At 35.9% G+C, this 23,666-nt stretch overlaps 1 long non-coding RNA gene across 2 annotated transcripts in view; it reads right to left on the bottom strand.

Moving 5' to 3' along the window:
• The window catches only part of LOC123596127, a 76,402-nt gene that overhangs the window by 29,681 nt on the left and 23,055 nt on the right, over positions 1–23,666 (bottom strand). For both annotated transcript variants that reach the window (XR_006711547.1, XR_006711548.1), the window contains 4 exons: positions 23,275–23,370; positions 22,263–22,456; positions 19,977–20,126; positions 17,003–17,107 (listed from right to left, as the gene is read on the bottom strand). This is a non-coding gene — a long non-coding RNA (uncharacterized LOC123596127). The remainder of the gene's footprint in view (positions 1–17,002; positions 17,108–19,976; positions 20,127–22,262; positions 22,457–23,274; positions 23,371–23,666) is intronic.

Here is a 23,666-nt window from a genome sequence, read left to right as displayed (position 1 = left end):
AAAATTCATAAGCAAGACCTACACTATAAAAAATACACTATGGAGAAAATTATGTGAGGTGAAAATATGAATCAACATGAAAGAATAAAGGGGACTAGAAATGGTATCTATCTAGAAATATATATTTTTCTAATAATTTAAGTAATTTAAAACATGAATGAATGGTAAAAAATTAAAACTATATATTTTGTGATTTATAGGTTAAGGAGGACTGAAATATATACAGTAAAGCAGAAAGACCAAGAGGAGAGACACGGACATATACTATTATTGTAAGGTGCTTCTATGTGAAGAAGTATAACATATGACCTGAATCTTTACAATGTGAAGTTAAAATATATAGTATAAACAAAAATAATAGAGTCTTAGCTAATGAGTCAACAAATAAAATAGAATGAAATCATTAAATGTACTCAATCCAAAAATGACAGGAAAAAAAAAGAAAAAGGGAACAAAGACCAGATGGTACAAATGGAAAACAAATGGCAATATGGTAAATTCAAAGCCAACCATACAAGTAATCATGTTAAATGTAAATGGTCTCAACACCTAATTGAAAAACAGAGATCACTAAGTTGGAGAAGAAAGCAATAGCTGACTGTATGTTACAAGAAACACACTTTAAGTATAAAGAAATAATGAACTTAAAAGTAAAAGTTATAGTAAAAAGTATATTACATTAATAATAAAAAGGTTGATGTGGCTGTTTTAGTATTAGATATAGTAAATACCAGAACAAAGAATATAGCCAGGGATATAGAAAGTCATTCCATATAATAAAGAGGTCAATTCATCAAGAGGACATAATATTTCTAAATGTGTATAGACCTAATAATTGTAACAACTTTAAAGCACACAATTCAAAAATTGATTGAACTTCAAGGAGAAACAGGCAAATCCACAGTAAGAGTTGGAGTTTCATACTCCTCCCCAATAATGAATACAATGAGTAGACAGAAAATCAGTAAAAATATAGAAGACAATAACATTCCCAACCAATTTAACCTAAATGACATTTATTTATAGATCACTCAACCTAACAATGGCAGAATACATGTGCACACAGAAGATTTACCAAAAAAGTCCATAATCTAGGCAAAGAGTCTTAATAAAATTGGAAGGATTCAAATCAAACATTTTCTATTTTTAACTTTATTTTGAGAGAGAGACAGAGAGAAAGTGCACAGGCAAAACATGAACACGAGCATGGGGAGGGGCAGAGAGAGAGGAGAAAGAATTCCAAGCAGGCTCTGGAGTGCTGGAGTTCCTCACAGAACTCAGGCACTGTGAGATCACGACCTGAGCTGAAATCAAGAGTGGAAGCTTCACCGACTGAGCCATCCAGGTGCCCCTCAAATAAATGTTTTCTAATCACAATGGAGTTAGGTTTGTAATAAGCACAAAGACATCTGGAAACTAAATTTTGAAATCAAATACACTTTTAAATCACATATGAATCAAGAAAGATATCAAAAGGAAATTAGAAAATAAAAATAGATTGAAATATATTGAAAAACATATTGAAATAAAACATATTAAAATAAATGAAATCCAACATAACATGTTGTGTGACATAACTAAAGTAGTACTTAGAAATGTGTAGCACTAAATACCTATATTAGAAAAGTAGAAAGTTCTCAAATCAATGATTCTACCTTTCTACCTTAATAAAATAAAAATGGCAGAGCAAGTTAAACTCAAGGCAAGTAACTGAAAAGAAATAATTACAAAATTATAATTATGCTAGAAATCAGTGAAAGAGAAATATACAAAATCTATGAAACCAAAAGCTAAATCTTTGAAAAATTCAATCAAATTAATAAATTTCTAGCCAGACTGATCAAGGGCAAAAGAAAGCATCTACTGTGAGCTCAAAAATCAGTTCTGCCCTGTAGATTCTGGTTCACCTTTCAGATATCATAGAATTTTTCAAAAGACCAAGTACAGGGGTGCCTGGATAGCTCTGTTGGTTAAGCATCTGACTCTTGATCTCAGCTCAGGTCATGAACTCTAGGTTCCTGAGTTTGAGTTCTTCCAGTTGGCTTGAACAACTACAGAAGTGCCAGCTATAGAAAGGGCTATAGGACAGATGTCAAAATTCAGGGTCAAGGACTCTAGGGATATATTTCCCCAAATAGTCTACTTAAAGAGTTTTTGCTTTCCATCTCTGAAACCTTGGGCTTGGCGTATTTGTAGTCATAGCACTTAAGGAAAAAATAGTTCCACTGGGGAATGCAGTCACAGTTTATTTGTACTGGAAGGTAAGTCTCCATTCTGACCATTTTAGAATCTTCATGCTACTAAGACAACAGGCACATTATTCACTGCATTGTACCAACGGATACTGGATTACATCTCCACAAATGGGAGAAGAACTCTACCTGCAACTCACAGACTTCACAAAGCCAATATCCTTTACCCAATTGTCCTGGTTGATGGGAAGCCCCAACGGCATAATAAAGATAGAATCAGCAAGGATTAAGATAATGATAGAATAAATATTTGTGTCACTCATTATGTAAAGAACACCACCCAGCTACGGGTAAAACTAAGAAAAATGTGAAGGGTGTGATAGAAGAAGGAAACATAGGCTGTTAGGACATGGTACTGAAGCAGGGGACAGAAGAGCTTATGTTTTACATTAACTTTTTAATTTTACTTTTAATCTCTGCTTCATTCCACAGTAACTTCAATGAAGAACATTGACAACAAACAGTTTTAATTTTGGCTACGAGTATAGCTGATTTAAATTTTTTTTAACGTTTATTTATTTTTGAGACAGAGAGAGACAGATCATGAATGGGGGAGGGGCAGAGAGAGAGGGAGACACAGAATCGGAAGCAGGATCCAGGCTCTGAGCCATCAGCCCAGAGCCCGACGCGGGGCTCGAACTCGCGGACCGCGAGATCGTGACCTGCGAGTATAGCTGATTTATCAGTCAATGACAATAAAGTTGTGGATAGCTTTGTATGTCCTTTAGTTAGGGACATGTGATTAAAAAAAAAACCTGGAAAAGATTTTAGATATGTTCAAATGGATATTGAAAGAGAAAAGAGGGAGGCTGTACTGAATAGACTTCGTTTATCCCTTCAGGTTCATGATCTGCTCTTCTTCCCCCTGATCTATGTCCTAGACTGCATTTTTAATTAAAAACAAATTTTTAATGTTTATTTATTTTTGAGAGAGAGAGAGAAATGGAGAGTGAGCAGGGAAAGCGCAGAGAGAGGGAGACACAGAATCTCAAGCATGTTCCAGACTCTGAGCTGTTAGCACGGAGCCCAACGCGGGGCTCGAACTGGAACTCATGAACCACGAGGTCACAACCTGAGCCAAAATCAGACACTTAACCAACTGAGCCACCCAGGCACTCCTATGTCCTAGACTGTATTAATATATTCAGAAAGCAGAGGGCAAATGTCACTGGGGTGTTTATTCCTCCAGATCTCTCTCTTAAAGACCATAGAAAGACATATTTGAGGAGGATGAAGAACATAAGGTATGAAAAATATTCAGAAATAGGCCGATATAGTAGAAACGTTTTTCTTTTTTTCTCTCTGTTGAAAATACATTCATTTTTGGGGCGCCTGGGTGGCGCAGTCGGTTAAGCGTCCGACTTCAGCCAGGTCACGATCTCGCGGTCCGTGAGTTCGAGCCCCGCGTCGGGCTCTGGGCTGATGGCTCAGAGCCTGGAGCCTGTTTCCGATTCTGTGTCTCCCTCTCTCTCTGCCCCTCCCCCGTTCATGCTCTGTCTCTCTCTGTCCCAAAAATAAATAAACGTTGAAAAAAAAAATTAAAAAAAAAAAAAAGAAAATACATTCATTTTTATATAAACAAATTATGTCATTCAGTGTCCCAAGGAAACCTGATGGCCCATTTGAAAGGTTTTACGTGAAATTTAATGAAAGGAATGTTCACAGAGATGTGGGCAAACATAACAAAACCCATAAGAGATGAGGAAGTGTCTAGATATTAGTGACAATGGGAATTCATTACTATCTCTAGGGCCAAAGGGGAAGAATATATTATATAATCAGCACTCAGTAAGCGCTGATTCCTTGAAAGACGTCCCAAGCCACCAGGCAATGTGGCTGTAGGATACAGACACTGCCAGATCCCAGGGCACAGGGGAGATGAGGTATTAGAGGAGGAGGGGAATGGAAACTAAATATTTTAACCTCTCTCTATCACCTTTCCATTTCATGTTACGCCCTCTTGGCCAAATACATCTAGAATTCAAGGGGCTAAAGAATCAAGTGATGAAGTCTATGTAAGTCAAAACTCCTGGGGCAGAGAGCAATTCAGAGACCAGCAGAGAAGAGAAATCTGGTGAGCATGTAGTTAGGATGGGGGAATAGAGTGGGGTGAGGGGGGGAGCAAACAGATAAAAACCACCACACCAAGGAAATTATTTTCAACTGATTTTTTTAATGAACAAAATTGAAAACAAAACACTGAGTGGAATTACATTAAGAAAATTAACATGTTTCAAAAAATGCTTTGAGTCAAAAATCACAGTAAAAGTAAAATACAAAAAAATGCTCTTGGATTCAACACATTTATAACAGTTACAAGAAGCTGGATTGACTAGTATAGCTTTGATTCTCGTTTCCTCTTGATCCTGTAGTACATGTTATCTTTTAAGGCTCAGAATAATGAGTACTCCTGTGGATTCCCTTGTATCTCTGCTGTAATGCCTTTGAAAGAGGTAATTACTATAAATAGCCTCATTTCTGGTAAAAATTATATGAATTTTTTATGTAAGAACAATAAATCAACTCAAACAACTGCCTCACTATTATTCATCATAACAAACTTGCGATATAGCCAATTTTGGGGAAAAAATGCAATTTTCCTAAAGTGCCTCTTTGAATTATTCAAAGTTTCTATTGCAGCTAATTAATTTACAGCATATTACTAAAATGAACCAATGAAAATAAACAAACTACTGAGCAAAATAAAAGTACAGATGCTAGTAATATCCTATATTCTTTGATACTATGCTTTATGCATCTGCCCCAAACAAGTAGAAATTAATGTAGTAAACTGATACTATTTTAATGGATTCTATATATAGCCAATTATATATTAGCAATGATGGCTGGATATGTAATTTATAACATACTGTAGATGGACAACATGTAATTTCTTTGGGGAAAGTGTGTTTGCCACTAACAAAAATTAAGGTGAAGAAGTGAGTCTTTATTAAATCCACGATCATTTCAAATAGTTCCTTCTTTCACTCAGTTTTTACTTACAAGGGGCAGCCTACTTTAAATATTACATCTCTTATATCTAACATTAGATCGCTTCTTCCTAAGATTATCACAAAAGAAATTATAAGAAGTGATAAAAAAAATCCACATCACAATGGAAGGCAAATCTATTATTAAAATCACATCCACTAAATTGCTAAATTGCCATTTCTCAGGCTAGAGTCACATGCCCCTTCCTTGAAACTTTTTTCTTCATTTAAGGAGACATTCAGCTCAGATCTATCTGATTTTATGAAAGCAGAGACACTGAAAGCTGAGAATTCTAATCTCAGCTCTGTCATTACTATATAACATGACCTTGGGCAATCTCTCAAGCCTCATCTCCTTTATCTAAAAGATGATGTTCTCAACTCAGTGATAGCTCATTTCACAGTCTTGTTCAAAGGAATAGCTAGCAATGTCTGCCAGGTATATTGAAAACATTAAGTGCTAGATACATATTTAATCATGAGATGGAATGTTTGTGACATTAAAAAATCTACTGCAAGAGGTGCCTGGGTGGCTCAGTCAGTTAAGCGTCTGACTAGTGATTTGGGCTCAGGTAATGATCTCAGTTGGTTAGTTGGAACCTTGCATTGGGCTCTGTGATGACAATGCGGAGTCTGCTTGGCATTCTGTCTCTCTCCCTCTCTCTCTGCCTCTCCCCTACTCTCTCTCTCTCTCTCTCTCTCTCTCAAAATAAATAAATAAACTTTTTTTTTTAAGTCTGCAAAAAAAAAGCAAAATAAATCATGTACTACTGGGAAGCATAATCAGAGCAATTGGAAATTCTTCTTATAGGTTAGTTAGATATTTATGAATAAGGTTTACTTTTTAAATTTTTTTAGCTTATTTATTTTTGAGTGAAAAAGAGAGAGCGAGCCAGCAGAGGAGGGGTGAAGAGAGGAGGAGAGAGAGAATCCCAAGCAGGCTCCACACTGTAAGTACAGAGCCCGAAGCAGGGCTCGAACTCTTGAACCATCGAGATCATGACTAAGTCAAAATCAAGAGTTGGATGTTTAGCCAACTGAACCACCCAGGTGTCCCTATGAATAAGAACTAAAAAAAAAACAAAAACAAAAAAACAATAAAACAACTTTCTCATGGTACCTGTCTTAGTCCATTTGGGCTGCTATAACAAAATACTATAGACTGGGTGGCTTAAACAACAAACATTTATTTCTCACTGTTCTGGAGGCTGAGAAATCCAAGATCAAGATGCTAGAAGATTTGGTGCCTGGTGAGAGTCCAGTTCCTGATTCATAAATGACTACCTCACAGTGTCTTCACAAGGCCTAAGGAGAACAAGGGAGCTATCCGAGGTCTCTTTCATAAGGATACTAATTCTATTCATCAGGGTTCCACCTTAAATGACTTAGTCACCTCCCAAAGGCCCCACCTCTAAATACCATCACATGGGACATCAGGTTTTATCTTTTGAGGTTTTGAGGAAACATTCAGTCCATAGCAGCACCTGTTGCAAAAACAAACCAACTAAGCCACGTTTACAACATCATTTTTTAGGACAATGAACTCCATGCTCCAACAAGATTATAGAGGCAGAAATTTTACTAACATTGTGAAAAAACTGAAGAATACCTGTTTGTGCTACTCCAAGTAAATGTATTGTGACAAGGAAAACATTTAGATTCTTTATGGATCTAAGAAAGAATCAGATGTGATATGGAGGACTATTTCCTGCACTTTATTGTCTTTTCATACAGAGGAAGGTGAGTGGAGCAGAGTGCAGATGAATTATACTCTATAAAAAGATGACAGCAATATTTCCTTCAAAAAAACCATCTTGGAAAATCAATCCAGTGAAAGCTAGTTTTTCGAAAAGATCAATAAAATTGATAAGCCTCTAGGCAGGTTAAATATAAAAAAAGAGGCTACAAATAATTAATATAAGAAGTGAAAGAGAAGGTATCATTGCATATCCTATGGACATTATAAGGATAATAAAATATTATGAACAACTTTCTGCCCACCAATTTGATAACCTAGAAGAAACATTCTTTTCTTCTTGAAATGTACTATTTGCCAAAACTCACAGAAGAAAGACAATCTGAATAGGCCTGCATCTATTAAAGAAATTGAATCTATATTAATAACCTTCCAAAACAGAAAGCAGTAGACCTAGATAGGCTTACTGATGAATTCCACCAAACATGTAAGAAAGAAATTATACAAATTTTCTAAAACCTCTTGCACAGGACAGAAATGGAGGGAATACTTCTTAATTCATGTTATGAGGCCAGCATTATGCTATGCCAGGACCATTAAAAGATTTGTAAGAAAAGAAAAATACAAACAAATATCTCTCATGATAAGACATGCAAAAATCAACAAATAATATTAGCAAAGTGAAGCCAACAATATAAAAAAAAGATTATACACAAGTAACAAGTGGGATTTATCCCAGGTATGCAAGTCTGGTTCAATATTTGAAAACCATTAATATAATCCATCACATCAAGAGGCTAAAAAAAAAAAAAAATCACTTGAACATATCAGTAGATGCTGGAAAAGTATTTGACAAAATCTAACACTTATTCATGATGGGAAACCTCTTCAACTTGATAAAGATTATCTGCAAAAACCCCCACATCTAACATCATACTTAGTGGTAAGAAACTTGAAGCTTTCCCATTAAGATCTAGTATAAGAAAGGGCTGTCCCCTCTGTCACTCCTTTTCAACATTGTACTAGAAGGTCTAGCTAATGTAGTAAGGCAAGAAAATAAAATAAAAGGCATACAGATTGGGAAGGAAGAAATAAATGGTTTTGTTTGCAAATGACATGATCTTCTATGCAGAGAACACTAAAAAAAAATGACCAAAAAATCCTCTTTGAACTAATGGGCAAATTAACAAGCTTGTAGGATATAAGGTTAAAATGCAGAAGTCGATTGCTTTCCAATATCATTAAAAGTACAGTATCATTTACAGTAACATCCTCCAAAATAAAATGGGTAATTATAAATCTAACAAAATATGTACAAGATATAGAAAAGGAACACTACAAACCTCTGATGAATAAATTCAAATCATAGAATGTTTACCTCTTAGAAAAATTAACTTAAAACATATCACAGATTTAAATAGAAAGTTCAAAACTATAAAATTCCTAGAAGATAGAATAGGAGAAACACCGATGACCTTGAATATGGCAATGATCTGTTAGATGCAATACCGAAGGCATGATCCTTAAAGAAATAATTGACATAAAAGACTTCATTAATTAAAAATTTCTGTTTTGAGAAAGAGGTTGTCAAGAGAATGAGAAAATAAGCCACAGTCTGAGAGAAAATATTTGCAAAGATGTACCTGAATGAAGACTTTCATACAAAATATACTGAGAATTCTTACTACTCAACAATAAGAAAGCAAACAAATTAAAAATGAGCCAAAGACCCTAATAGATGCTTCATCAAATAAGATATGCAAATGGCAGATAAACCTATGAAAAGATGCTCCACATTATGTGTCATCAGGGAAATGCAAATTAAAAGAGCAGTAAGAAACCAGTACAAACCTATTGAAATAGCCAAAATCCAGAACATTGACAACACCAAGTGCTGACAAGGATGTGGAACATCAGTAATGCTCATACATTCCCAGTAGGAATGCAAAATGATACAGCCACTTTGGAAAACTGCTTGGCAGTTTCTTAGAAAGCTAAACATATTTTTACTTTTTGGTCCCACAATGATCACATTCATTGGTATTTATCCAAAGTAGTTGAAAACTTATGACCACACAAAAAGTACACATGGATGTCAAGAGCAGCTTTATTCATAATCACCAAAATTTGGAAGTAACCAATATGTCCTTCAGGAGATGAATGGATAAACAAATTATGGTACATCCAGACAATGGAATGTTATTCATCACTAAAAAATGAGCAGACAATACATGAAAAAGAAGTGGAAGAAACTTAAATGCATAGTACTAAGTAAAAGAATCTGAAAAGACTACATACTGTATGATTCCAACTACATCACATTCTGGAAAAAGCAAAACCATGGAAACAGTAAAAGATGAGTGGTTATCAGTGGTTAAAGCAAACATTTCAGTAAGAGAAGATTCAGATTCTGGAAATACCGATTAATGCCTCATTTTTATTTGTGTTTTTTTTTTTAATTTAATTCCCATAAATAGTTGCTGGCTGAGGCTGAGAGAAGGTGCTTACTGTTCTAATGCTATGGGAAGACTAGGTGGGAAGACTAGTGGGTGAGGTCTGGAAAGAAAATCACATCAAGAGCAAAATATTCAATCAAAGTTGATAGAATAATTGTTTTTGGTTTTTATTCCCTATAATATACTCAAGGAGATGACTCTCATTTCATTAAGGGCCAATGCCTCACTAAGCAAATCATTTCACGTGAATAGATAGAGGGGGAGAACAGGAACACTAACCAAACTTCTTAGAATGTTGATGAAAAATTCCAGATGACTCTAACATCATCCTCTATAAGCCTTCTATGGACATACCCCACTCCAACTCACAACAGATGAAATGTTAAGATCAAGGTACAAAGCAAGAGAAAGAATGATTGGGAATTACTAAACATTAAAATGCAGGGGATGGAAATTTGTAGAATCAAAGATCAAAGTGTAGGGGAAGAAAGGCTGGGGACTCCTAGTATGTGGAGTGACATTTTACGAGGTTATAATAAAAGAAGATGAAACTGAATAGACAGTATATCAGTTAATTATTGCTGGGTAGCATATCACATCAAAACTTAGTGGCTTAAAGTATTTATTTTTCAACTGTTTGTGGGTTGACTGGGAGTTTCTTATCCTTCATATATGTCAGGAGGGGTTACTCATGAATTTTGGAGCTCACCAGGGACCCTCAGTCTTCTTTCATGTGAGCTCCCTCTCATGCACTGTTTTAGCTTGAAAAACCTCTTATGGCCTTTTTTCCAGAAAGATAGTTTAGACAACCTTAAACATGGTGGCTGGGTTCTCCGAAAGAATGTTCTAATCAGAAAAGTTCTGCTGTGTGTGTATCGAGGCTCTGTTGCATCGCACATGCTAAAGCCCTGTTGACTCAGATGCAACGTGGGAGAGGGCTGCCTACGCAAGTATCTGAATACTGGGAAGGACAGTCCTGTGGATGCACCAATGGAATAGCTTATCCATGTATTGAGGGCTCAGTAGTCTGCTGAGTACCACAATGCTATCATCCAAGTGTTTCCATGCTCTAACAAGTTTCTTTTTTTTTTAATTTATCATTTATATATATTGTTAAGACTTTTTAAAGAACAGTTTAGGATTCACAGCAAAACTGAGCAGAAGATAAAGAGATTCCCCATATACTTCCTACTACCATACATGTATTGCTTCCCCTATTATCAACATTCACCACCAGAGCGGTATGTTTGTTACATCATAATAACCTAAAATCAACAGTGTACTTTAAGTTTACCCTTGGTGTTGTACAGTCTAAAGGTATGGACAAATGAATATTGACATGTATCCATTATTGTGGTATCATACAGAGTATTTTCACCACCCTAAAAATCTTTTGTGAAGGTTTCCCATTTAAGTATATTGTAATAGAAATGAACACTGAAAACAACTGTTCTATCCTTTTTGATGAAATATTCTTCTGGATCCTGATCATATTCTCTTTCAGGACCTCACTTACTGAATCTACCCACCAAATAATCTTATTGGGACTGGATAAAGAAGCACCTTCCCGCAGCCTCAGCCAGCAACTATCTATGGGTAATAAGTAATAAAAGTAAAATGCAAACAAAAATAAGCCATTAATTAATTTTTGCAAAATTGAAATGTTCCCTCCTTGAAATTTTTGCTTGAAAATCATTTTTCTTTTTGGAAAATTTGAACTAAGACTGGGTACCGCTATCGTGTCTATGTGATCCATAGTTATATAATATAAATGAGAATCTAAGCATGATTTCCAAAATAAAGTCAAAGAAAGGGACAAGGAATTTCCTGGTTTGGATATCTCTACTTGACGAAAGATGAAAATGGTAAATAGAAAGTTCGTCATTTGGCAAGAAAGCAAAGAAACACATAATAAAATGTTTTTAATGAACAGATTTGCAAGATTAATATAAAAGCTGCCATTATATCTGAGTCCACTGTTGCAATGGTCATGTATTTATTGTAATAGATTATTATCAAAGTTCTCACCAGACCTGGAGAATTTTTTTTAATGCAGCTTTTTCCTAGTTGTCAAATATTAAATGTGATTGTCAATTTATTTGGCAAGAAAGGGAAGGGGAAAAGTTGAGAGGAGAAACTGGCAGTCAAAAATGATTTATTTTTAAGAGTAATTCATGTTTGTCCTATAATTAATCCATCAACTAGCCACATCAACACAGTTAGTATCATCTATTTACTTAAAGTGCATCTTTTGCTTTTATTCATTTGAAAAGAGAGACCTGAAGTCCAAAAGGCATCCAGATTAAATTGCTTCTTAAAGTAATTTTGAGAACACCAAAAGGAAGCTTAAACTACATAAATATCAGTGTAACTTGCTAAAGAAAACTTCTGTAATCTAACTTAATTATATTGAAGATTGATAGGCATGGAGGATTTCGGAAAAGAAAAGATTTAAATGACCTTGTTTTTATTTCCTTTTTAAGTTTATTTATTTACTTATTGAGAGAAAGAAAGCACACACGCAGGAGAGGGGCAGAGACCTTTCTGCACTGTCGTTGCAAAGCCTGATCTCATGCGGGGCTCAATTCCATGAACTATGAGCTCATGACCTGAGCCCAAATCAGAAGCTGGATGCTTAACTCCAGGCACCCTACCTTGATTTTAATAAGATATTTTACTTTGTAATAGAATATTGTATGTCATGCAATACATAATAATTAGTGAGGACAATCTGGTTTGGATATCATATACCCATGAAGCTGATGCAAAGCTGGTTGGTGATTAATGTTCACAAAATTTTCCCCTACATTTACTTCGAGATAGGAAAGATAACTCACAATATTTTACAGAGGCTGATATTGAAGTTTTGGTTGCATTTATATCTTTCATTCATAATCTGTAACATATCTTCAAACAATTCTGGAATTTTCTGTAACTGAATAACTCCATTTTAATAAAGATAATATGATTTAATGGAAAGAAATTGGCCTGAGAAACCTACAGAGATACAATAGAGAATCAATGGTAATACATCTAAATGAACTCAAGTCCATCTTTTTTTTATTATTACTTTACTTATTGTATGAAAGACATTCTATTTCTTTAATGTAGGTTATGTGATAGTAATGAAGACACTTCTCACATACTTATGGTTGAAGTCTTCAAGGATATTTTAATTCCATATGACAGAAATCTTTTTTTTTATTATTATTACCTTATGTTTGATATTATATTAATTTCATAGACATAATGTTCTGGTGATTATGTTCAGGTGGCAGTAAGCTACTGATAAGAAAGTGTAAAATACATTTATTTGATTGTGTAGAAATAAAAGAGCTTGCCCAACACAATGTAATTTGCAGAAAAACAGAGAGAGAGAGAGACAGTGAACCAAAGATAAAAATTCTAGTGAAAACTATAATAAAGGGATGCACAGAGAAGGAATAATTAATGAAGTGTCTCAAGAATAATAGCCAAGGAGGTATAAAAAGAACTGAAGTCAAGGGTTTCATGAGTCAAGGGCAGAGAAAGTTCCATGAAATGAGAGACCTGCATTCTACCAGAGCATAAGAGACTAATGAGTAATCAGCAGTGAAGTTCCTGAAGGAAAAAAGGAGCCATGGGGAGAACAAAGTCAGTGCAGTCCATATAAGAAAGTTCTAGAGCTAGTTTTGAACTCTTAACTTCACTGTTATATGTTCTATGGAAAAATAAAGTGAAGATTAAAATAGACTCTTGATATTAAAAGTATGAGATCATATAAACTCTTTAAAACTGAAATTTCAGAGAATATGTTTGCGGCCACAATTCAATAAAAATAGGGGAAAATGTGTGTATGTGTCTATATTAAACACTTAAATGTACCAAATAATGTAATAATTTTAAATATTCTCCTAAAAATACAAAATACAAAACTTTTATTACCAAAAAAATTACAAGTGGTGACAAGTCACGTCAAATCTAAGATACGATCACTACCAGGATCAGAGGCATATGCGCAACATTTCATGCATACCTTATTAAACAAGATGGCTTGGAAATAAATGAATTAAGCCTCAACTCAAGAAGTTAGAAAAAGAAAACAAACTTATTGAAAGAGGATAAAAGAAGAGGCAGAAATGTATAAATAGAAAAATTATATTAGAATTAATTTTAAAAAAATCTAAGAGCAGAGCCTTTGAAAAATAACAGCAACATACCCAAACCTTCTAAATAAGCTGATCAAGTGAAAAGTGAAAACATTATTATGTAAAAATAAAAATATACAATCCCAGAAACAGGTAGGATTTTAAAAATTATAATACTATGCATAATTCTGTGCTATACATGTAATTCCAATAAAATGAATAATTATTCTGGAAAAATGCAGATTACCATAATTGACACAGGACAAAGTAGAAAATCTGAATCGACCCATCACCATGTAGTAAATTGATATCCTCATAAAAAGAGCTATGCTTTGAAAAGGCATGAAGCTCAGATGATTTTAGCAAGAAAGCCTTCCAAACCCTGAGAAGGAGCTGATATTTTTGTACCGTTTAAACTGTTCCCAAGCATGGAAGAGGTGGAAAGTGTCACAATTCATGTTATCAAATTATGTTGCTGTTCTCCACATCCACTCAGCCCCAAGCTGTTATGATTTGTAATTTGTTACTTTGAGGTTTTCTGAATGATTCTCTCTCCATTTTTACAAAAAAAAACAAAAAAAACAAAAAAAAACAAAAAACAAAAAAACAAAACAAAACAAAACAAAACAAAACAAAAAAAACTTCATTGAAGAGATTAGGGTATTTTCATGATGGAGATCAGCTTTTACTTAGAGGGAAGAAAAGATATTCCCTCCAGCTGGTGAGAAAGGAGAGATTTACAAGTCCCTAAACATCAGGGGCCTGAGCTCTGCTCTGGTCTGGCCTAAGAAGCAGTAAAATCTGTGAAGAAAATGGCCACTTAGGGATCTAGAACTGAGTGATAGGTGGCTGGGGAGCAAGTGAGGAGCAGGGATGACTGAGGACAAGGGATTTCCTCCAATGCCTCGGTACTTTGAGAGACCCTGGAAACTTTATACTCTCATAATATAAAGAAACTCAAGAATAACTGACTTTGAATTTTCTGCCAAACTAGGGGCATGAGTGCTTGAAGTTGGAATTAAATTGATTTAAAGATAATAAAAACTGTGATTTTTTTCCCCCATATTTGACTTTGTGCGTCAAGATGTGCCCACTACATATAGATTTAAAAAAAAAATCTTAAATACATTTCTGGTCAATTAAATCCAGGAGAATAATAAAATACCAAGCAGGATTCTTTCTACAAATATAAGATGGTTTATGTTGAAAAATCTATTTATACGATTGATCAAATGGCCAAATTTAAAAATTATAGTTACACTTCTAATTGCTGAAAAAGAATTTGAAAAAATTAGCATTCATCATTTAAAAAAATCAAATATGATTAAAAACAAAAGGGTCCAAGAAATGAAAATATTGGTAAAACCTTGGATTGTGAGTAACTTGTTCTGCAAGTGTTCTGGAAGACAAGCAAACATTTCTAATAAATTTTAACTTGATTATCAAGCCATATCTTACAATACCAGTAGTACATGATGCCGAACTTCACATGATCACAGCTGAGCCAATGTTTTTTCTCTCTCTTCCCTCACCTCCCCCTCACTATGGGATTGTGGGTGATCATCTCCCATATTCCGATGCTTGGTGTCAGGCCACAGTGTTTGGCAGAAATCGGTGATTTTTTAGAACATTGGAAGGTGCCCACAACAGGCACTAGTGTATTTTTGTCACCTCAAAGCACCTATGGACAGTTCTTTGCTTTTCCTTACAAGAGGAAGCTTAGGAATGCTTTGCTTCATTCTAGGTCATTGGATAGGTTCCTTGTTGACATTGCATGAAAAGAAAAAGATACTATGGAGCCAATAGATAGCAGTGATTCCATTAGTGATAGTGAAAGTCATCCATCACAATAACCCTCCTCCCTCTTGTCTCCCTCACACCAGCCACAAAGGTTTTCAAACGTAAATGCAGGTTACTTTATTTTCTTTATATGTTGTATATTCTTTATTATCCTGTATTATATTACCGTATTGTAATCATTTTTATGTGAATCTTTTCGGGTTGTGGAATGAATCATCTGAGTTTCCATTATTTCTTGTGGGGAAATTTGCTTTGATACACAAGTGCTTTGGATTACAAGCATGTTCTGGAATGAATTATGCCTGCAAACAAAGGTTTTAATGTAAAAGGAAAGGTATTGCTGTTACACTACATTCTTTCATATAGTATCTTGTTTGGTTTTCCTAACAATCTTATCCCTATGTTTTAGACACAAACACTATCCTGGGAAGATTAAATAATTGACCCAAGCTTGTATTGATTGTTAAGTGATGACGTTAGAATGTAGGACATAGTCGTATGTTTCCTTACAAAACTACCACACCATAAAATTATCTGGTCATAAAAATAGTAAATGAAAAAGCAAAGAATAAATCTAACATGTTTGACTCTGAATCCAATGCTTCCTTCACATGAAGTTGGAAGTGTCTGTCTCTCCTGCTAAATTATGCGCTCATAGCCTACAACCTTGCCTTCTAACTCAACTTTGTTTCCCCCGACACCAATACAGTGCTTATGCTTATTACAAACCCTGAGAAAATGTTTTGTATAGGCGAATGACTATTTTAAGTTAAATCTATGGGCAGGGGTAATATGAAAATGTTTAACACCTTACATGGCATAAGCATCAGCAGGAAACAACCATCATGACCCTATCAGTATGTTCTGATAACTATCAGTCCTGGCAACAGTGGACAGCTAGGTCCCTAATATCTCCTGTCCATGTGAAAAATGCCTTTGGAATCCCAGTAGTCATTCTGTTCAACCTAACCTTGCTGCACTTGACACAGTTGTTTGGACTAGTGGTGGGCACCAGACATAGCCCAATTCCTTCCACATAGTCGGCTTCCCCAGAAACAGCAGATTGCTCCAAGCTAGAGATTAGGATTCTCATGAGTTCTACAGAGTCTTTCCTGAGAATTTAGAATTTGTCACGAGAGGAAGTAGATACTGAATAAGGGAATTCATGTCTCTTCAGGTAGCTGGGCATGTAAGTGCTTCTACTAACTCTCAAGGACATATTATCCAACATGTTTTCTGGACATGCATACTATAAAGAGAAAGAGAAACTGGAAATTAGAATAAGGAAGGACGGGGGCGCCTGGGTGGCTCAGTCGGTTAAGCGTCTGACTTCAGCTCAGGTCACGATCTCACGGTCCGTGAGTTCGAGCCCCGCGTCGGGCTCTGGGCTGATGGCTCAGAGCCTGGAGCCTGTTTCCGATTCTGTGTCTCCCTCTCTCTCTGCCCCTCCCCCATTCATGCTCTGTCTCTCTCTGTTTCAAAAATAAATAATAACGTTAAAAAAATTTTTTTTTTAAATAATAAGGAAGGACAGAAACAAAGGCCAGTCTTGATTTCTAATCCTAATTCTTGGTCTCTAATTCCGTTTCCTGCATGTAGTGGGCAGGGTTCAACCAGAGAAGCAGAACCAATAGAATATGTAGGGATATATTAAGGAATTTATTGCTGGGTACTTGCTTACCTAATTATGGCAGCTGGCTAAGAAGTCTCTGCAAGGCTGTCTCCACATCTCATGTCAGAGCCCAAAGTTCTCCGGGCAGACAGTCTGGAAGAGATCACCAGCAGACTGGAACCCCATGAGAAAAAGTTAGAAATCCCCAAGGATTGACTGGGGCCTGTGCCCATTCTTTTTTTTTTTTTTTTTTTTTTTTAATTTTTTTTTCAACGTTTATTTATTTTTGGGACAGAGAGATACAGAGCATGAATGGGGGAGGGGCAGAGAGAAAGGGAGACACAGAATCGGAAACAGGCTCCAGGCTCTGAGCCATCAGCCCAGAGCCTGACGCGGGGCTCGAACTCACGGACTGCGAGATCATGACCTGGCCGAAGTCGGACGCTTAACCGACTGCGCCACCCAGGCGCCCCCTGTGTCCATTCTTATTGCCACTGACCTTAAAATGAATATCTTGCAGAAGCCAGAGCCCCTCCTCGAGGCACTGACCATGCACCCTAACACACCTAGTTCAGAAGTCAGAGGAATCCAGAAGATCCAGAGGTAAGGGAGAGCAATTGTAGGACAAGCTGTTGTTTCTCGCCAAGAAGAGAAGTCAGCAAATCAGCAACAACGTATGTATTCTATAGGATGGCTGCTTCCTTCGTCTCTCCAGCTCTGGAGAGAATCTGCTTTGTCTCTTACCCTAATGAAACATCCTTAATGGGCATTCTGGGAAATATTAATTCAGCCTAGCCACAATGACACATTACATAGCCACCTCATTGTGGTGCTAACTCAGATTAGTCTTTGTTGCTTGCAGCAACACCAAATTCCTAATTTATGCAAGAAAGAAATGGAAGTGGAAAATGAAAGACAGTACACTAGAAGATATATGGAGGCCCCAGAATCAGATCACAAATGATAATACAAAAAATAATAAAATAGCTTATATTTTTATGGTGTTTTTAGTTTAATTTGCAACAAAAGATATTCAAGTAACTTTACAGTTCTAAGATATACTAGAGGGCAGAATTTACCTAGCAGGCTTATATTATACTACCTAAACTGTTTCAAAAACAGGACAGATAGGCATTTGTTGGAGGGGAGGGGTGGTTGAGGGTGTCCCTTAGTCTCAATACAAGAGTTGAATTCGATGACTTCTCAAGATTATTTCCAACTACATGATGTATTATAAACCAAAAATTCTTTAATTGCACTTTTTCCCATGGCTTCAATTAGCTTATTCATAATAAGAATCTCTTCAGCCTAAGAAAACATATCCATAGCTTGTTGGCTACAGCAAGTGTTTTCCATGAAATGCCACAGGAAAAAAATAACTTTCGAGAAGAATAACTGCTTCCAAAATCTGAGTTGGAACAGATATCCAGTACCTCTGCTGCTTATGAGAAGCATACACGATCTGACTCTAAAAATACCTTCTTGATTTAGGTAAAATGACACAGGGTTAAACTTTAAAAATGAATACAAGCGGAGCCTATCATACATCTCCCAATTGCGCTAGACAGCTCCTATACACTGGGCCAGATTTGAAAGGTGGGCCAGATTCCTCTATTTGATACAGTTGCATCCATTTTCTTTTCTTTTTTAAAATTTGTTTAATTAAAAAAATTTTTTTAACTTTTATTCAGTATTGAGAAACAGTGAGAGCATGAACGAGGGAGGGGCAGAGAAAGCAGGAGACACAGAATCCAAAGCAGGCTCTAGGCTCTGAGCTGTCAGCACAGAGCCAGATGTGGGGCTTGAACTCAAGAACCTCGAGATCATGACCTGAGTCAAAGTCAGCCGCTTAACTGACTGAGCCACCCAGGGGCCCAAATCTTTTCTTTCTTTCTTTCTTTCTTTCTTTCTTTCTTTCTTTCTTTCTTTCTTTCTTTTTTTTTTTTTTTTTTTGTAATATTTATTTATTTATTTTTGAGAGGGAGAGAGAGAGAGCATAAGCAGGGAAGGGGCAGAGAGAGAATCCCAAGCAGGCTGCACGCTGTCAGGGCAGAGAACCGATATGGAGCTCGAACTCACCAACAATGAGATCATGACTGGAACCAAAATCAAGAGTCTGATGCTTATCCAGCTGAGCCATCCAGGCACCACTGCATCCATTTTCTGCCACATTCTGCCCCTAGCATCTGACTTCCAGTTCTCTGCCGACCTCAGAACACATTAAGTGCTACTAATTTTATAAAAAATGATGTGATTTTGACAAAGAATTCCTGCAGCCTTACTCTGGCTTTAATTTAGTCTTCTCAGGAGAATGCATATTAAACAAACAAACAAACAAGAAAGGAAACACAATACAAAAAAATCTCATTTTGTTGGTGGACTGATTGCCAGCATTTTAATTATATATATCCATTGGACAAGTACAGTTGTTTGCATAAAGAAATGAAATACTTCTGGGGCACCTGGGTGGCTATCAGTTAGGCATCTGACTTCAGCTTAGGTCATGATCTCACAGTTGGTGAGTTCACCAGCTTCAAGTTCTGTGTCTCCCTCTCTCTGCCCCTCCCCCTCTCCTCGAAAATAAACATTAAAATTTTTTTTTAAAAAAGTAAAGTACTCCAAAGCACCAAAAATTAAACAATCACATTCTAGTTGTCTATATTTCCATATAGCCATATATTTTGTATGATGTATATGTATATATATATATATATTCATATATATATGTACATGTATGTGTGTATATTATGTGTATGTATATATGCATTATATATATATAAATTATATATAATTTAATGCATCACATCACTCAAACCACGGGTAGACCTTTTCAGTGCTTCTTTTTGTTTTGGAAAAGGAAGTCCTCTCCCCCACTCCACACTCTCCTTCTGTTCTGACTAAACAAGTTAAATTGGTTAAATTCCACAATGTCTTATGAAGCCTTCATTCCGAGGCTCAGGAATTTACTGGGCATGTTACAGGACCTATCAGGACTTCCTAGTTTCTCAGGGCTAGAGAAATACAACCTCTCCCTGGCTCCTACCTTTTCTATTCCTGAGTATATGGTGCTTTCCAAATGCATTACAAGGTAAGACAAGCCCAGAGGCTGCAGCTCTGCTTGGTCTGAGAAGGTCCGAGATGGGTAGCCGGAACCATCTTTGCCTATGCGTAGGCAAAAACTCTCCTGTTCTTTCTGAAAAAGAAAAGGCTTTTCCTGAAGTAGGTGATAAAATCTGACACTCAGGCGCGTATTGGAGGAAGTAGAAGGCGTATGGCTTATTTTGGTTCCAGATCACTTTAGCACTTATAGTAGTAACTATTTCCTGAGCTCTGACTCTGCACCAATAACTGTCCAGAGTGCTCAGTATGGATATCTTCCTTATTTCTCATCTCTATCATATAAGGTTGCCTTATGACTTCAATAAGCCAATTAGGTAATGCAAAATAACTCTTTTATTCTGTGAGGTACATAATGTCCACAGTAGCAATCTGAGATATGTGACTTAGCTACTTTCTCACAACCTCTCTAACATAAGCAAATCTCATATCAAATTCTGCCACATAATAAAATCATTAATTAAATAAGTATTATTAGCAAGCAGATACAGAACGGTTCACATGACCTATTCGGTAGTTTTGATGAACCCCAAGTCTGTCTTTTTAGTTACCTCCAACATGAAGCAGTAGTCTGTTTAAGGCAGATGATGATATAAAGGCAGAGTTTCATTAACACTAAGTTGGAATCAATTTACCACCCCCCCAAAAAAAAGTTAGAAATCATATGGACACTAACAGCGAAGGTAAAACCTGCTGAACTCCTTAGATTCTTTTGTCTTGTTTACCCAAAGATGGAGTGCATTGGTAGTGTTTTCTTTTAATATTTAAGCCAATCCATGTATCTTGAAACTTTAATTTTTCTTCATAAAGCACATTTCTAGCATTCGTCAATGCTAATTACCAAGTCACCGATCTTACAGATATAACAACTTATTTCTGACATTCACCATGCTAATTAAAGTATATTATGTTGATTGAGCTATCAACAACAGAATTCAATTAGCTTCTTCTCAGTATGGCTTCCTGGTGTGTATCATTCCTGAATGTACTATTAACTGCATCTATACTAAAATATTTTAAGATAAATTACAGATACCATAATAAGTAGGAACTGTGATTATCCTAATGTTTCATCTAAAGAATCTAATGACTTTAAGCTATTACATATCTCACTTAAGATCCTATCGTTAGCAAATGGTAGAATCAAAAATATAAACCTAAGTTTGACCCAGAGCCCATGTAATGCAGAACTTTCTCCTTAGGCTAAAAGCATCATTTACAGGACTCAGCTTGGATCGTAGAATTTTGTGTCGGACTTGGGAATCAAAGTTCTTAATGGTCAAACAGACTGGTCCTTTGCTAGGAACAGTTCTCCTACATATGTTTTCCCTGTGGACCATTCAGGGAGCAGTAGCTGGTTAAGGATCAGATAATCTTGAATGTCAGGATAAACAGTCTCACTTATCATATTTAGACAATGACCAGGACCTTCAGCTCATACCATGTAAGGTCCAATTCAGTGTTTGTTCAAATGGTTGTTTATACTAATTTTTGTTGCTTTCTCATAAAGAAAAAGAAAGTGTAATTAAAAAAAAATAGTTAAGTGCTCTAAGATCCCTTTGGTATATTTACATTTTTGACTAGAGTAGACCTAAAAGTGCTAAATAAATATTGATGATGTTTATCAGTCTTCAAAGTTTCAAAATAATTTAAGGCTTCTGAGTTTCATATCCATTTGATCCTGACAAAATGCTACTGAACTGAATAAACCATCTTAAATGTGCTTAAAACAAAAGACCTCTAAGTCCCTTTAGACTTCAAATGGTTCCTATGAAACACTTGGAGGGGGCGGGGGGGAACAAATGCAAAAGAATCAGAAACACAAGGATTAAATTTCCCTTGATATCCACCTAAGTTATAAAATTAAGAAACAGTGATTGGCGAAACAGTTGGAAATTTGGTAATATTTGTTAGGCATTCAAGATGTTTTTCAGAACTTAAAACAGGTGGGTTTTCCATTCTCATAAAAAATATAATAAATATACACACATGTGGAATGAAAATGTATAGGTGTGTATGTGTGTGTATGTGTACATATGTGTATGTATATTCATTTATTTTCCTTATTTTACAATTTCAAGGGCAAATTTTGCACCTCAATTTTCCCCCTCTGGGGAACTCAATAAACATTATGTAATCCCATTAATTTAAACCATAGGTCAATTAATTCTCTGTTAAAATTGTTTAATATGGAAAAAATGTCATTACTCACCCAGCTACTGCTCTCTTGTAGCACCTGGAGGCTCATCTACAACCGTTTGCTTCTTTAGGAAATGAAGCCCTTTTGTGGCAAATATGGGGGAATTATTGCGAGCTATGTCCCATGATCTATGCTATAGGTTGTTGCTGTGGTTCTGCAAATCCCCCCTTTTATACATAGCTTTCAGTCATTCTCTTTTTCTTCAGCTTTTTTGAGATATAATTGACATATAATATTGTGTAAGTTTAAGGTGTATGCTGTGATGATTTGATACACGTGTATGTTGGTTCGTTAATACATGTATTTTTACACGTACAAGGTTAGTTAATATACCCTTCCCCTCACATAATTGCCATTTTATTGCTATTATGGTGACAACTTTAAAACCGTTCTCACAGCAACTTCCATGGATACAACACAGCATTGTTAACTACAGTCTCCATGTAGAATGCCCTCAAGATCCATCCGTGTTGTTGCAAATGGCAGGATTTCCATTCTATATAATCTTACATTTTCTATATCTGTTCATCTGCCAGCGGACGCTTAGATTGTTTCCATGCCTTGGCTATTGTAAATAGTGCTGCAGCAAACGTGGGAATGCAGATATCCCTTCCTGAGAGTGATTTCCTTTCCTTAGGATAGATAACCAGAAGTGGGATCGCTGAATTACACGGTGGTTCTATTTTTAATTTTTTGAGGAGCCTCCATACTGTTTTCCACTGTAGCAGTACCAATTTCAGCTGCCACCGACAGAGCACCCATAACACACTTTTGCTCCATATCCTAACAAACATTTGTTATCTCCTGCCTAACCCATTCTGGAGGCAGTTTTCCCAAACTCTAAGATGTATTAAAGTGCAGTTTGCATAATCGTCTTTACAATTTTACCAATTTTATTTGCCATTTTATGGCAAAAGGTTAAATTCTAAGAAATGAGTGTGTTCTCAATTACAGTTGTTTATTGCGATGGGAAGAGACTACTTTCTATTAACCCACCTAAATCGTACTACTTATATGTACTTACTCATGCTCTCCCTAGACGTGAGCTTTTTGAAAGAAGGGTCTGTGACGTTGACTTCCTATTCTTGGACCAAACACAGCATCTGGCACACAATGGACACTTAAAACAAATGTTGAGTAAAAGAAAAAAATGGATAAATAAGTGCTATCTTTGTGCTCTACTTTTTTTATGAGCAAAAATAGAAAAGCATCACACTCTAGTGATTTCCAAATTGAATATGCATCTATAAATTTTTTCCATATATCAGATCCGTATAATTAAACATTTACTCAACTATCTTCACTCGCCACCGGCAGTAAGCATGTCCCAAACTGAACACATTATTTTTCCTCCGTTACGTTGTCTGCCATCTGCCTAAACCACTTCAGCATTGTCAGTGTGATGTGCGTGTTAGT

This window comes from Leopardus geoffroyi, chromosome B1, assembly GCF_018350155.1.
Source record: "Leopardus geoffroyi isolate Oge1 chromosome B1, O.geoffroyi_Oge1_pat1.0, whole genome shotgun sequence".
Lineage (NCBI taxonomy): Eukaryota > Metazoa > Chordata > Mammalia > Carnivora > Felidae > Leopardus > Leopardus geoffroyi.
Note: the sequence above shows the minus strand (reverse complement) of the source record. Positions and strands in the feature narration are given on the sequence as shown.